The following is a 16,628-nucleotide window of genomic DNA, read 5'->3' as shown; positions in this document are numbered from 1 at the left end:
GCCTGGCCTTCTGTTATAATATTACTCCCTCACAGTCTTTCCTTCATGACCTGCCGCCGCAGATCGCTCACTTCCCTGTACCCATATAAACAACTTGCTGTCTCTTTCTGTTCCCTACTTGCTTCATCCTTCTGTTTCTTCCCTTCTGAACTTTATCTTGCCCTCGATTACTGGAAACCAGCCCTTATATATCTGAGGTGGCCCTTCTACTAACAGATACTGTACCTGATACGGAGGAGGTCATTTCAGTCTTTTATGGGTTCCACTGAAATAAATGTAGCTGATTACAAGAAAGATTTCGGTGTGTATGTTGATGCTTCCATGTCCCACTCTCGCCAGATGTTGGGTTACATCTCTAGATGTGTGGAGTTTAAGTCAAAGGAAGTGAATCTATGATTATATAATTTCTTGGTAAGACCCCACCTAGTATACTGTGTGCAGGTTTGGTCACCATACCTTAAGAAGGACATTGCTGCCTTGTGTGATCTAGGAGATCTAATGTCCTTCGAACAACTTAGAAACAAATGTGGCCTCCCAGTGCCCGATTGTTTTAGATACCTACAATCAACCAATATATTGTTTATATTAACAATTAAAGGATTGGGGGTCACGTGACGCTCGTCGGTAATGGCTGCCTAACTCTGCTCGTCCGCGCGTCCCATCCACCTATTTGCCCTTTAGTCCCCTTGCCACTTACCCGTTCGCAATTCTATACGAATTCGGCGCTCATTATTTTATTCTTCCTGATGGCTGCTAATCAGCGCAGACCTCGCCCAGTTCTTTCCAGTCCGGAGAAGAAAGTGCCCCGCTCTGATGGCGGCGCTTCTGAAGAGGCCATTTCCCCTCTCCTGGCACCTTTTCTTGAGGAAATGAAGAACTTCGTTTCCGAACAGGTGAACTCCTTAAATGGCACGCTCCAGCAACGCCATTCGGAGCTCCGCGCTGACCTGAACTCGCTGAGGGCGGACTTTATATCTATTCAAAAAGAAGTCGCCTCTGTGAAGTCTGTGACCGATCAACACTCCAGGGAGCTGGCTGATTTTAATAAGGGCCTACTTTCCCTGGATGTTAAAATCACAGAGATTGAGGATTGCAGCCGTTGCCTTAATCTTAAAGTAGTTGGGATTAAACTAGGGCGCGAAGGGGGCGATATGCGGTTTTTTCTTAACAGCCTCTGGCCAGCTATTTTCCCCCATCTCCCTAATTTCCAGCCAGCCATTGACCATGCCCACAGGCTGCATGGCCGGTCCGAAACCTCTTCTCGTCCGCCTCCCATCCTCATGCACTTCATGGACTTCTGTGACCGGCAGGCTGTGGTACGTGAAGCCCGCAAAGTCCAGGACCTCAATTTTGAAGGTGGGAGAATTTTCTTCTTTCAAGACTTTAGTGCCAAGACGGCTGCAGCCAGGAAGGCGATGAACGCGCCGATCCGGAGAGCGAAGGAGTTGGGTCTTTCTCCTTTCCTGATTTTCCCTGCGCGCCTGAAGCTGTCTTTTGGAAGCCAGCAGGTCATGTCCGCTACTCCGGAGGACGCGAACACCGCCATGGATCATTTTCAGTCTCTTGGGACTCTTCCAGTATAATTATTTCGCTCCCCTTTGGGTTTGCCATTTTCTTTTTTATATATTATTATTATTCATTTATTTTTATTTTGACATTTATTTTAATTTCTCTGCGATCGCTGTGGGTCCTGTGTATTGTAATGTACTGTTATGGGATGCTTTTGTTTTTGTTTACTTTGCACTTTGCGCCTGCTTCTATTAGTTTATTAATTGGATGTCTGCTTTAGTGCTATTGCCTGACTACTCCCATTTGCCGTTTTTCCTGTTCTGTACACGGGGCAGCAGCAGTGGCACGGGGTCTGTTTTATCTGTGTCTCTGTTACTCAGAATGGGCTGGGGGACGTGTGCGCGGAGTTAGTGTGTTTTGCGGCTTAGCTTCAGGCGCCACGTGCGCGCAGTTTCTGACTTCGGTCGGAGGGGGCGGGAGGGTGGTTGTTCTGCACCTGGCCGCAGTCCCGATTACTTTTTTAATGTCTTCTATGTTACTGCTGCGTTGCCTGTCCGGAGCATGGGTCTGGGGGATTTTTGTCTCTGTTTGGGGGGGTGGGAAGGGGTTTTTCCCTGAGACTTGCTTCCTGAAGTCACAGTTCACCGACCGGCACATTCAGCTTCTGGTTCATGCCTGGCATATTGAGATTTTTTCCTTGTTTACACCTTACTGTCTGTTTTGTTTTGATCATGGCCAATATAAATATAGCTTCCTGGAATGTTAGGGCTCTGAATACTCCCAAAAAACGGTCCAGTGTGACTGATTTTTTGAAGAGGCAGCATGTCGACCTTGCCTTTTTAATTGTGACCCACCTTCTCCAGCGAGATGCACTGCGGGCGGCCTCCAGGTTCGACAGGGTTATCTCCACTTCATCAGCTTCCTCACGTAGATGTGGAGTGGCCATATTAGTCAGGCGGTCCCTTCAGATTCATATTCTTAACTCTGGGGGGGATGCTGATGGCAGGTACTGTTACGCCCTCTCTGACCTGGGGGGTAGGAAGGTCTGCTTTGTTGCCGCATACGCTCCCACTCCCCCACGCGCCTCATTCTTTCGGGATCTTTCTGACCACCTTCTTAAATTTCAGGAATTTGATCTTGTTATTGGAACTGATGCTAACGCTGTCCACAACCCTGTCCTTGATAAATCTCCCTCTCTCGTGGGTAGCCGGGTGCCTCCCTCCACACGTTCCCTGTGTAAATTCGTGGAGGACTTGAATTTGGTCGATTCATTCTGCCTAATTAACCCCTCCGCCAGAGAATTTTCCTTCTTCTCACCTCGCTTCAAATCCCAGTCTCGCATAGACTACATCTTTGTTTCTCGCTCTCTTGCCTCTGCTGTTTCTAATGCTTCTCTGATTTCTTCCTCTTTGTCTGACCACAAGTGTGCTCTCCTCCACTTAGCTGTACCTACTCTCTCTCCTCGAGCCCCAAGATGGAGGCTCAACACTTCTTTGCTTCAAAACTCTAAATATATAGCCTATCTGACTCCTAGACTTGAAGAATTTATTTCAATTAATACAGGCTCAACTGATGACCCAGTCTACTGCTGGATGGCGATAAAGGGCTTTCTCCGCGATGCCACGGTTGCTTTTGCCAGTGGCCTGGCTCGCGAACGTCACCAGAAGATCTGTGATCTCGAAAGGCGGCTAGCTCACTTAGAGAGTGCTCGTCCTGTAGTGGTTGATCCGGATCATGAGACCCTCATTTTAAACACCAGGGTGGAGCTAAATGTCCTTCTGTCACACCGCGCTGAGTTTATGGTTCATCGCACTAGGTCACGATATTATGTCTCGGGTACTAGGCCCAGTAAGTTGTTGGCTCTCAGGCTCCGGCAATGTGACTCTTTTTCCTCAATTTCTTCTGTTAGAACCAAGGACGGAGCTCTCACCACTGACCCACAGGAAATGAACAGTAGCTTTTTTCAATTTTACTCAGATCTATTCTCCCCTCCCACTGTCTTTCCATCCTCTGACCCTGATTTGTTTCTTGACTCTGTACCACTTCCTTGTCTTTCAGGCCCAGAAGCCTCTATGCTCAAGGCTCCCCTTTCAATGTCAGAACTTAAAGAGGCTCTGGACTCCATGAGCCCTGGGAAGTCTCCAGGGCCCGATGGCCTCCCTCCGGAACTCCTTTCTGCCTTCTGGAAGCAGCTCTCTATTCCGCTCTTCCACATGCTGAATTCTGCCATTTCTGCCTCCCATCTCCATCCTTCTCTTAAACAGTCCTTGATGACTTTGTTGCTCAAACAAGGTAAGGACCCTACAGATTGCTCCAGCTATCACCCTTATGAATTCAGACATCAAACTGCTAGCCAAGGTGCTTGCCCGTCGACTGCAGGCGGTGATTTCCAAATTGATTCACCCAGACCAAACTGTTTTTATTAAATCCCGTCATGCGGCCGACAACATCCGTCGCCTCCTCCATGTACTTCACACTGCTCCTTCCTTTCCCTTCCCTGCTGCCCTTCTCTCTTTAGACGCAGAGAAGGCTTTCGATAGGATGAATTGGTCATTTTTGTGGAGGGTCCTGCATAGAATGGGTTTTGGCTCTTATTTTATCAACCTAGTCCAGACCCTTTACTCCTCCCCCTCTTCTGTCCTTTTGACTAATGCCAACATTTCTCCTCCTTTTTGGCTTCTTCAGGGGGCCAGGCAGGGCTGTCCCCTCTCCCCCCTACTCTTTAATCTGTCGTTGGAGCCTCTGGCTGCCGCTCTCCGTCACTCAGATGTTATTTCCCCCATCCTAGTGAAAGGTGTCCCTCAGACAGTTTCTTTATACGCTGATGATCTGCTTCCTTACCTCGACAATGCTCCTGTGGATCTCCCTCATGTCCTTAACCTGTTTCAGTCATACGAATCCCTGTCTGGCTATAGGATTAACTGGGCAAAATCCTTTCTCCTTCCGTTGAATCCTGCCTGCCGCTCCTCTTCACTTCCTCCTTCTATTCCTCAGGCAGGGTCTTTCAGATACCTGGGGTTGGACATTTACCCATCAGTTGCAGAGCTCACAGCTGCTGGCTTCCGCCGCACTCTCGAGGGCATTAAAGCCTCGATCGCCTCGTGGTCTTCTCTTCCCCTCTCATTTCGGGCTAGGCTGGCTGTTATTAAGATGAACGTGCTCCCTAGAATTAATTTTATGAGTTCCACGCTTCCCCTCTCCCCTCCACCTGGGTACTGGGCCTCTGTCAAGTCTACTATTTCTACTTTTCTTTGGGATGGCAAGAGACCCTCCGTCAGACACTCTACCCTAATCCGTGACCGGTTGGATGGGGGCGTCTCTCTACCGGACTTCGAAATTGACCACCTTGCTTTTACTCTAAGGCCGGTTTGGAGCTGGATCAGTCCTCCCCAGCATCCCCCTGCCTGGCTTCCTATCGAAGCAGAATATGTTCTCCCCCATTGTCTAGCCTCGCTTCCTTTCCTCCCTGTTAAATTCAAATCCATCTCTGCCTCCGTCGGTCCGATTATCTGTCAGGCCCTTCGCACATGGAGAAGGGTTGAGAAATTGTTGGGCCCCTTCCCAAAATGGCACCCCAGTGTTCCGTTGCTCCATAATCCTGTCCTGAACATTGGAGGCTGCCCCATCTCTTCCTCGCCGTGGTCTCAGTCAGGAATCTCCACCCTGGGTGACATTTTTGATAGCTCGGGTCTCAAATCGTTTTAGTCTCTTAAGGTCACATTTAATCTTCCCTCTTCTTCATATTTTTTCTACCTCCAGCTGAGGTCCATGCTTATTTTATGCCTGTAATATCTCCTTTTCCTCACCTCTTCCGTTTCACCCGCTGTGCAGATTTGCTCTGTCCCTTTCTCCTGTTTCTAAGCCCGTGTCCAGTCTCTATTCCCTCCTCCGCAAATCCTCTCATAAACCTCTCCCCATAATTTCTGTCTGGCAGGGGGAGCTCTCTCCCACCCCCGTCTTATCTTGGAGTGTTATTTTTCATAATATTAAAAACTGTTCTAAAAATCCCAATCACCAGCAAACACAATTTAAGTTTGTTCACAGATTATACCCCACTCCCAGGAAACGCCATCTCATGGGCTTAGAGCCTGACCCCTTGTGTCATCTTTGTCCCCTCCAGGTCCCTGGTACCTTTCTCCATATGTTCTGGGACTGTCCTCCAGTGGCTGCTCTTTGGGATTACGTGGCCAGATCTCTCTCTTCAGTTCTTTCCTCTCCCATCCCCCTGTCTCCCGTGGTCCTTCTTCTCTTGGGCTTCTCTTCTCTCTCTCTCTCTCGCTTCCAGCAGAGGCTTCTGATGTCTGCCTCCTTAGCGGCCAAGTTGTTATTAGCCTCTCGTTGGAAGTCTCCTGATCGTGCCATTCCTTCTGTCTGGAAGTCCACCTTTCTTGATCTGCTTCTGCTGGAACTCTCTGCAGCCCGGATTAACAACTCGTCGGGTTCTACAATCCAGAGCTGGGTCCATGACATGCAGCTGGTCAAGGATTGGTTGCAGGTCATGTCCTGAGGCCATATTCCTTGTTTTTTGTTTTGATTTTTACTTTCCTAATTCTGACATTTCTCAGTGGTATAAGTGTGTTTTTTCTTTTATCCTCAGTTTTTATTGTGCCGGTGACCTTTGTTGGTTTTCTGTTTCTTTAAATTGAACTGCTGTCTCAGGGTGTATTGGGGGTGGGGGGTGGAGTATGTTCTGTTTTGTTCCATTTTGTTCTTTGTTATAAAAAATCTCTAATAAAAATTTGGTCGCAAAAAAAAAAACAATTAAAGGATTGGTTAAAAAGAACATTATATTATATATTCATAAAATATTACGAAAAGAGTCAACATTGTTGATATCAAAGAGAAATGGGAACTACAGACGAATACTATCATTGTTCTGTTACTTGAAATACGTACTGTTTAATCTTTAAGTTGGTTGATATTTTCTCGTGACTCGCTGAGTCCCTTTAAGCGTTCGCCTACCTGCTTGCGTATTCATCACGTGGCCGCACTTGCGCATTGGAGCTGGTAATGGAAGAGCTGCACAGGCACTGTTGAGTGTACTCTTATTACAGCATCTGCGAGCATCTTGCGTCTTCGGTGGCATCGCGGGTATGTATTGTGTTGTTTTATCTGCGAGCACCGATTCCCATTTTGATATTGGTATATTGTACTGTTTATGTGTGTACATGCAACGCAATTTGCCTGTAAGTAATGGTAGTGTTTTGTATTTTCAGTTTTACACTTTCCCTGCACATTAAACCTGTGGACAAAGGAACACGCTGTCTTCAGGGTCTTGATGTGGGAAGGAGTTAGCTGGCTGTCTAGTTATATACAGGACGTGTAACGAGGGCAGCACAATCATTAAAAATGAAGATTGGACTCATTCATGTAAAGAAACACACAGAATAACAAACAGTCTGTCGTGCCCGGCTCGTCCGATACTCATGTGTGTTACGCCCCCTGATTGTCCTCGTGTGTGCCACGCCCCCTGATTGTCCACGTGTGTGCCACGCCCCCTGATTGTCCACGTGTGCTTGCCCGATCTTGCCCAGCTGTGTCCTATTATTTTCACCCAGTCTCGTCTATTTGAGTCCACGTCTTGCCCTGGTTTTGGTCCGTCATTGTCGTTGTGTGACTTTATACTATGTTTCCTAGATGCTGTTTCACTGGTCTCCCCAATAAATCCCCAGTTTTCCCCGTCCTTTGCCTGCCTGCGTCGTCCTTCCCTACGTCCTGCCTGCCAACCTACCCGCCTTCACCCGTGGTTCATAACACAGTCCTACATTGAGGGAATTTGATTGGAAAGTTAAGATGAGATACTTTAAGACTCCCCTTCTCACCTCTACGTTTGGCAACACCTCTAATCAATGTTGGACGGGTTGTGACCTGGTAGGAGACCACACCCACTTTTTTGGAATTGTCCAAAACTGTCAGAGTACTGGAAAAATATACAGGAAGAGATAAGAAAAAATGTTTAAACATAAAATTACCACTTGAACCAGCTCATTTCAAACTAGGAATTATGCCACAGAATATAGTGCATGAAAATAAGGTTGTATTACTGAGAGTTCTTCTTTTAATTGCCAGGAGTATGATAATGATCTCCTGGCTAAAACCCCAGCCCCCCACAACAGTACAATGGAAACAAAGAGGAAAGAAAGTGTATAATATGGAATTTATAACTGCAAAATTGTTAATGACAACGGAGTGTTTCTTTATCAAATGGCTTCCAATCTGTAATTTTCTTTTCAACAGATGTATGACACTTAGGAAAGGATAGGGTTCAATTGAGACTTCCATGTACAGCACTGTGCAAAAGTCTTAGGCAGGCAAAGAAAATGATGTTTAGATTATCCTCGTGTTGGTGTAAAACTATGATGTTATGCCTGTCAAAGTGTGTCAGCTTAGCCATTTCAGAACCTCTGCTAAAATCATCCTAGTATTTGTAGCAACCATCCAGTGCAGCCATGTATTTTTTTGACTTGGCCACTAGCACACCTCATACAGTACAGCTAGTCAATCTGTCAATGACTTTTTAAACCAATATAATATAATTATTTAATTGAGCTGTTGGTGAAATTTAACAAAATCATGGAACAGCTGAGGTGCCCCTGAGGAGAAGTTTGGGAACTGAAGCGGTGTTGATCTAGCCATCTGTGATACCGTCCAGAATAAGGAAACAGGGATCCAGAAGTGCACACCAACGGTGGTTTTATTGTCAGCAATAGCGCTGAGGTATCCAAAAGGAGAGCCGAAAAGAAGTGTCGAAGTCCGAAAGCAGAGGTCCAAAGCCGTAAGATCCGTCCTACACGCACACACGGGACACGAGCACACAGGGGAAGGGGAACAGGAGAAGCCGGTCTCAGCAGGATAAGCGGGTCAGGTGCGGGAGCGAGTCTGGGGAAAGGGAGAAGACAAGGCAAGGTAAGCACAACAGGAAAACGGGATAGGTTAGGAATAGCGGGACGACGAAAGACAAGTAATTGCTTGGTAAGGCTCAAAATCATGGCACAATACTTCGCATGGAGTAGAGCGTGCTCCGTGCTTATGACAGCACCTCCTCACGCGAGATGCGGAACACCTGGAGGGCTCCGCCTACTTGGGCGGGGCTGGCGTGGAGCCTGCAGCAGGTTCCGCCTGTGTGGGTGTCACACCATCCAACTAGATATCAGTAACTCTTTAGAAAAGAGAAGAAATTATTACTAGTTTTTATTGTGTTACTCTTAATTTGCACATGTTCTAATGTTAAATTGTGTACACTTGCTACCCAGATAAACTGCTTTAAATATTTCTTTGGAAATTTGCCTAAGACTTTTGCACAGTAATGTATATCTTAGAACATAAGAAATTTACAAATGAGAGGAGGCCATTCGGCCCATCAAACTCGTTTGGGAAGAACTTAACTAATAGCTCAGAGTTGTTAAAATCTTATCTAGCTCTGATTTAATCATCTCTCTCAATATAATATTGGGATAATTTATTCTCTTCAGAGGCCTCCATAGAATAGTGCATCCATCCCCTCACTTATGTTCAGACAGTCAGAATAACAACAGCATCATCAATTTCACAGCTAGATTTAAAAATTGCTTTAACGCTGAGTGATTACAGAAAAAAAGGTAAACAAATATTAACAAGATTATTAAAACGTAATAGACATATTCGTCATTCAGACATATTGCGCTTTTTTAAGAGCAGAAGGGATACATTAAATCACGATTATATTTTGTCCATGATATATATATATATTAGGAATGTAACGGTATTGTAAATACCGTCGTACCGCAATAGCAAATTTTTTCGATACTACCGTGGTCACATGACTCGATAAAACGCTAGGTCTTCTGAGAAATGTTTGCTCAGGCTAATGGAGCGAACGCGAACTACAATTCCCATCAGCCCGAGCGTCGCCATCATCCTTTGCGGTCTGTTGTTGCTACAGATCCAGTAATGCTGTAATGGCGAGTGCTGTTAGTAGCGGCGATGGAAAAGAGATGGAAATGGTAGAACCTAAAGCGGGTTTTAAATCGGATGTGTGGAAGCATTTCGGTTTCTCTCTGAAAAGAAACGAAAAAGGAGAAAAGGTGACAGACAAAGAAAATACGGTATGCAGGCACTGCCAGACTGTGGTAAAATACAAGTCGGGGAATACGACTAACATGAGGAGCCATTTGTTAAATCATCACCCCGAAAAGTTACGTGAAGGTACGAGGAGCAAAATGCAGTCAGACCAAAAGACTATAAAAGAAGCGTTTACAGCCTCACTCCCCCACAACAGTGCGAGAGCACAAGAAATCACAAGATGCATTTGTGAATATATAGCCAAAGACCTATGGCCCTTTTCGGTGGTGGATAATGAAGGTTTTAAGAGGATAGTAAACATGCTGGAGCCAAAGTATAAAATCCCGTCGCGCCCACACTTTAGTCAAACTATTTTACCAGCTCTTTACAAAGAGACAAGGGCGAAAGTTGCACAGAGCCTCAAACAAGCAGAGTGCATCTCAATCACCACGGATGGGTGGACTTCATGAGCTACTCAGAGCTATGTTACCATCACAGCACATGCTATGACAAGTGAATGGAAGATAAAAACTTTTGTCCTACAGACACGGGTACTCTTTGAGTCACACACTGGACACAACATAGGCGAGGTGTTAAAATCTGCTGTTTCAGAGTGGGAGCTTGACATGATTTACAACAACAATCACCAGGGCATTGCTGTGGTTACTGACAACGCAAGAAACATGGGTGTAGCGGTGAAAGAGGCTGGTCTGTCCCCACATGTAAAGTGTTTTGCTCACACCTTAAACCTTGCGTCCCAGGCAGGTTTGAAGGTAAACTGTGTCAGTCGTCTGCTTGGCAGAGTGAGGCGTGTAGCAGCGTTTTTTCACCGCAGTTCAACTGCAACAGCTGTGCTGACCTCCAAGCAGCAAATGTTAAACCTGCCAGTACATAAACTGATAATGGATGTAGTAACTAGGTGGAATAGCTCCCTTGACATGATTGAGCGCTACCTGGAGCAACAACAGGCAATTGCTGCAGCCCTACTGAGTTCTGAAGTCAGGCGCAATGCACATGAAATAGACACCCTAGACGCAGCTGACCTCGGAGATGCTGAGGACATCGTTAAACTTCTCACACCCTTGAAAAAAGCAACCACTGTGCTGTGCGACGAATCTCGACCAACAATCTCTCTTATCATGCCTCTCAAACACATGATTCAAGTGAGCATGGCACCGTGCGATGTAGACTCAAACACCGTCTCTCAAATGAAGGCAGCAATACTGAATGATTTGGCAGACCGTTACCAAGGGGAGCAAGCAGAGTTTCTGTATGAGAGCAGTGCGTTGGACCCCCGGTTCCGGGCCCTCCCCCATCGTAATAACAGCGAAAGGGATGTAATTTTCAACAGGCTCAAGTTAAAAGCAAAACAGATTCAGAACCAGGTATTTGTTTAAAAATACTTTGTGTGTGTGCCTTTTTTTTTTTAGAGTAACCAATATTTACAAAAATTGTGTGCGTGTCTAACATTTAAAATTTTTGTAACTCTGCTTGCTTCTGCAGAACCCTAGTGAAGAGAAGGTGCAGCACCAGGCAGCCATGAACATGTAGCTGGACACTCAAAAACTCAAAAAGCACATGCTGTGGGAGGTGTCTCTCCTCCATCCAAAAAGACTGCTCTTGAAGATCTCCTTGGGGATTCTTTTAGTCAAGGGGACAGCAGAACACAGCACACTGCTCAGATTGATGCAGACATTGACTTGTACTGCAAAGAGACTTCTATCTCACTCATGGTTTGTCCTCTCGAGTGGTGGAAAGACAATGCACAACGTTACCCACTTCTGTCAACCTTGGCCAAGTCATATCTCTCTGTCCCAGCAACCTCAGTCCCAAGTGAGAGGGTGTTTTCTGTTGCAGGGGACATTGTAAATGCCCAAAGATCCCAGCTTTTACCAGATAATGTTGATATGCTCATTTTCCTTAAAAAAAACCTGTCTCTGTCTGAATAAGTGAGTGAATGAGGTGAGTGTTCTCAAATACTCATTCAGCACATGGGCCAGCTACAATACATATGCTGCTATTTTTATTTTTTCTGAGTTTTCAAGAATACTAAATTGAAACTTTAATATTTTTGTTATTAAAATTGAAAAATTGAAGTTCCTGTCAAAGTTTACAGATAGATGGCTAATTTGTATGCCATTGATGTTCAGTGTTCATATGACCTGTTTAATAAACACTTCTGGCACTTTTTTCAAGTCTCTTCATTAGTTTTGTTTTTCCTGCAAATTATTCAATAAATACCGTACCGTGCCATTCATACCGAGGTATTACCGTACCGTGAAGTTTTGATACCGTTACATCCCTAATTGATATATATATATATATATATATATATATAATTTAACATCATTATAAATGAGAACTATAAGTGATTGCTAATTACTGTTAACTAATTTCCTGTATGATCTTTCTCCCCTTCATTGTTAAAAATAATTATATGTCAGGGGGCCAATCAGTGGATGCACATGGACACGTTGGCCGGTTATCCTATTTGTTCAGCGCCAGCCCAACAAGTAGAGAATTCAGAACCACAGACCTGTGTTACTGTGAAATCTGGTTCCTTCATTGGCTCTATTTATTTTTCTAGAAATAACTAATTGGCTCTTTTGTAGAAACTTCCAGCCATAGACATATGACAAGAAGATTTTATTTTTACTCAGACTAAGAAACTATAAATACTCAGCTCTGCATGCGATCTCCCCTTTACTGCTTGAGTAGGGCTCATGCACATCAACAAATGTCAAGGCAGCAAGTGCATACAAACAACTTTTCAGGACAGTTATAGGGCCTTCAAGAGGAGTCAAACTGCTGCATCATTCAGAGATACCATTGTCTAAGACTTGCACTAAAGCATTCTAAGCACTTGGGCATATTTAGTGTCAGAATCCATCCCTGCCTTGTCCTGTTCTCTCTTGTTTGTTCCCATTTGGCCAGCACATGTCACTGGCCATCCTATTCTCTCCTCTGTCTTGCAGCTCCTTAGCCCGTAGTGTGTTTGCCTGCTCCTCGGGCCGCCATGTGGCTTAGTTTGACATGTGATCAAAATTTAGAGTAAACTAATACATGATAGCTTGCCTTAAAAAGAGATCAATGGCAGAACAGGGGCTCTGAACGCAGTCTGCATTAAAAAGGAATTAACCATCTCTCTCAATATAAAATTGGGATAATTATTCTCTTCAGAGGCATCTATAGAATAGTGTGTCCACCCCTCACTCCTGTGTATGGAGGCATATCCTAAGGCTCTGGCAACATCTTTCAGATAAACAACAGCATCAACAATTTCACAGCTAGTTTTAAAACTTGCTTTAATATACATTGATTGCAGAAAATGATAAATACATTAGGTACTATTAATTAAATTACTGAAATGTGCAGATTAACACTAGAACTGCCAAATCTACGCGAATTTGCGTAAATTCCCTGGGCCTAACACCTACTACCATCCCTGCTGAGAGTTTCTTGGGCCATTGTCCTCCTGCTTTTGTTGTGCAAACACACCCATTACCTGTGAGGCCTGGCACATTTGCATTTTTTTACTCAGAGCAGCTAAAATCCAAGGCAGGCTAAACCTCTGTGTGTGACATGGAAACCTTCACAAAAGTCTGCCATATCTATACCAAATATCCCACACGCTGACTGACCTGCAAATATGAAAGACACACATTCACAAAATATATGGAAGCACAAGTCTGTTTTATTTATAAAAAAAATTGAGTGTTTCAAACTTTGCAGTGTTTGCAGACCCAGTGACCATCATCCCTGCATTTGGCGCAAGTGAATTTGTAACACTTGGCACTGGTAAACCTGCTGCGGTTTCTGTTGCAGTTCTCCTGTACCTGACACTGAGTTGTCCATACAAGTCCTGGCACAGCAGCAGCCTTCCTCTGTCCCCATAGCCTTTTGTGGCATAAATTGGCAATGGAGTTCCTTGGCTAGATGACTCAAAAATAATCTTCTTTTGCCTTCCCACCCTGTACATGCCTTGTACAGAACGTAGGAATTTGCCACCACCAGGTCCAGCATGTTGTAAAATACAGCTACTGGCCACCTGCATGTTGCTGCTCTTACGGAATACATGCGCGCCATTTGGTCCAACACATTTACACCACACTATAACAGCAGAGAGAGAGAGAGTCATGAGTGTATTTGCTTTTTTTCTACCTTCTTTCTATATAGGCCTGTATAGTACATATCAGAAAACATTGTAGCACTGATGTAAAATTATACACACATTCACATACCTTCATGTGGTTATAGTCTGTTATCGTGTTGGGTTTCCTCTTTCTGCCTTCACAGATCGCCACATCTTGGTCCAAGGAACTCAGAACACACACAATCTTGTTTTTTTAGGTGCATAAATTGTCAAGGAGACACTGCCACTTCTAAGCACTGACGCGGAGAATTCCTCTTGCTGTGCAGTGTCCTTTGAAATTGGAGGAAGTTCATACCAAACTTTATTCCCTGTGCTCAGTAGTGTTGTTTTGCGCTGAAGCAGTCTGTGTGACAGTGCCAGTGAGGTGAAGAAATTGTCCGTTGTGACATTTCTCCCGTCATCCAGAAATGGCTCCATCAGACTCATGACCATGTTCTCTGCCAGCCTCTCCCTTTTCTGGTGACTGGGGTCCTTTCCCAAGTTAGGGGACACATTGCAGACGTATTTGGTCTCCAAATCCGTGGCCATCCAGAACTTGATCCCAAATTTGTCCGGCTTGGATGCGATATACCAAGTGACATGGAATGGATCCACATCTACTCCACGTTGTCTTTCCACCGGTGTCCCTCAGGGCTCGGTTCTTGGCCCTCTCCTATTCTCCCTCTACACTAAATCTCTTGGCGAAGTTATATCCTCACATGGCTTCTCCTACCACTGCTATGCCGATGACACTCAACTCATCCTCTCCTTCCCTCCCTCAGACACTCATGTCTCCACTAAGATCTCTACATGCTTGGCAGACATCTCATCTTGGATGACCACTCACCAGCTAAAACTCAACACTAGTAAAACTGAGTTGCTTTACATCCCGGCTGACTCATCCCCCCTCCAGGACCTTGCGATCTCCTTTGACAACTCCCTGATCCGTCCTTCGGTTTCTGCTAGAAACCTTGGAGTTACCATAGATGATCGGTTGTCATTTTCCTCACATATCGCCAGTCTTTCTCGCTCTTGTCGGTTTCTCCTCTTTAACATCAGGAGGATACGTCCATTTCTTTCCACCCAGGCTACCCAGATACTCGTCCAGTCCCTCGTCATCTCACGCCTTGACTACTGCAACTCGTTCTAGCGGGTTTACCACTGAGCGCCATCCCTCCAACTGATTCAGAATGCAGCTGCTCGTCTTGTTTTCAACCTTCCCAAGTTCTCCCACACCACTCCTTTGCTGCGCTCCCTCCACTGGCTTCCTGTAGCTGCATGCATCAGATTCAAAACACTGATGCTCGCATACAAAGCCAAAAATTCTCTGGCACCATCCTACCTAAAGGACCTCATCACACCCCGCTCTGCACCACGATCTCTCCGATCCTCCAGCACTGCTTGAGTGGTCCCACCTCCCCTCAAGGCACAAGGAAGACACGCATCTCGGCTCTTCTCTGTCCTGGCACCTAATTGGTGGAATGAACTCCCCCTAGATGTCCGAACAGCTGAATCCTTGAATGTCTTCAAGCGACGACTCAAAACTTTTCTTTTTCAGAAATATCTGACGTAGAACTTCTATATTCTTACTCGACTCTTTTTCTGGTGTGTGTTTTAAAAAAATAAAATAAAATAAAATTCTGCACTAGTCAATGGCGTTCTCAGAGATAGTATTCGTAGCTGGGGTCCTTATTGAGCTAGCATCGGAAATTCATTGCAGAGTCTCAAAGCACTTATGTAAGTCGCTCTGGCTAAGGGCGTCTGCCAAATCCTGTAAATGTAAATGTAAATATACTGCATGGACAATGAACCTTGGTCGAGAACAGCTGTACATCTATGTTCATGTGTTCTCCTGGAGTGAAACTTTCAGCACAGTTCTTGGTGAAGGCTGGCAGAGAACGTGGTCATGAGTCTGATGGAGTCATTTCTGGATGACGGGAGAAATGTCACAATGGACAATTTCTTCACCTCACTGTCACTGTCACACAGACTGCTTCACTTTACTGGGCATGGTGAATAACGTTTGCCGTGAACTTCCTCCATTGGCAAAGGACACTGCACAGGGAGAGGAATTCTCCACGTCAGTGTTTAGAATGCCGCGCATGTATTCAGTACGAGCAGCAACAAGCAAGTGGCCAGTAGCTGTGTTTTACAACATGCTGGACTTGGTGGCCGTGAATGCCTACGTTCTGTACAAAGCATCTACAGGGTGGAAAGGAAAAAGAAGATTGTTTCCGATTCTTCTAGCCAAGGAACTCCATTGCCAAATACAGGGATGATGGTCACTGGGTTTTCAAACGCTGCAAACACAGACTTTGAAAGATAGACAGACTGTGTGGGACAGTAACCACTGAGACAAAAGGCAGAAAGATGACGAAGAGATGAACCTGGAACTGAGGCACGGATACATCAATTTTTACATGAACAGCCAAACATGCAAAGCTGGAGAGATCACACAAAAACAAAATTCACTTTTGGTGTTATAATTCAGTGATGGCCAATGAAAATGAAATGACATTTTATTCTTATATTTTATACATATTATGTGTATGAGCATGTCAAAAACCATGGACCATGACTTCACTCAGCTTATGACATTTATATACAAACATGCATTGGAGACTGAAGTGTTAGCATGTTTTCATTTTATTCATTTCATTCTATTAGCAACTTTTCATTCTATTTTCACTCAATTTGTTTTATAAATAACACAGACTTGTGTTTCCATATATTTTGTGAATGTGCGTCTTTCATATTTGCAGGTCAGTCAGCGTGTGGGATATTTGGTATAGATATGGCAGACTTTTGTGAAGGTTTCCATGTCACACACAGAGGTTTAGCCTGCCTTGGATTTGAGCTACTCTGAGTAAAAAATGCAAATGCGCCAGGCCTCACAGGTAATGGGTGTGTTTGCACAACAAAAGCAGGAGGAGGATGGGGCTGAAGA

This window comes from Brienomyrus brachyistius, chromosome 7 (assembly GCF_023856365.1).
Source record: "Brienomyrus brachyistius isolate T26 chromosome 7, BBRACH_0.4, whole genome shotgun sequence".
Classification (NCBI taxonomy): Eukaryota; Metazoa; Chordata; class Actinopteri; order Osteoglossiformes; family Mormyridae; genus Brienomyrus; species Brienomyrus brachyistius.
The sequence above is the reverse complement of the archived record's forward strand: the minus strand, read 5'-3'. Positions refer to the sequence as shown.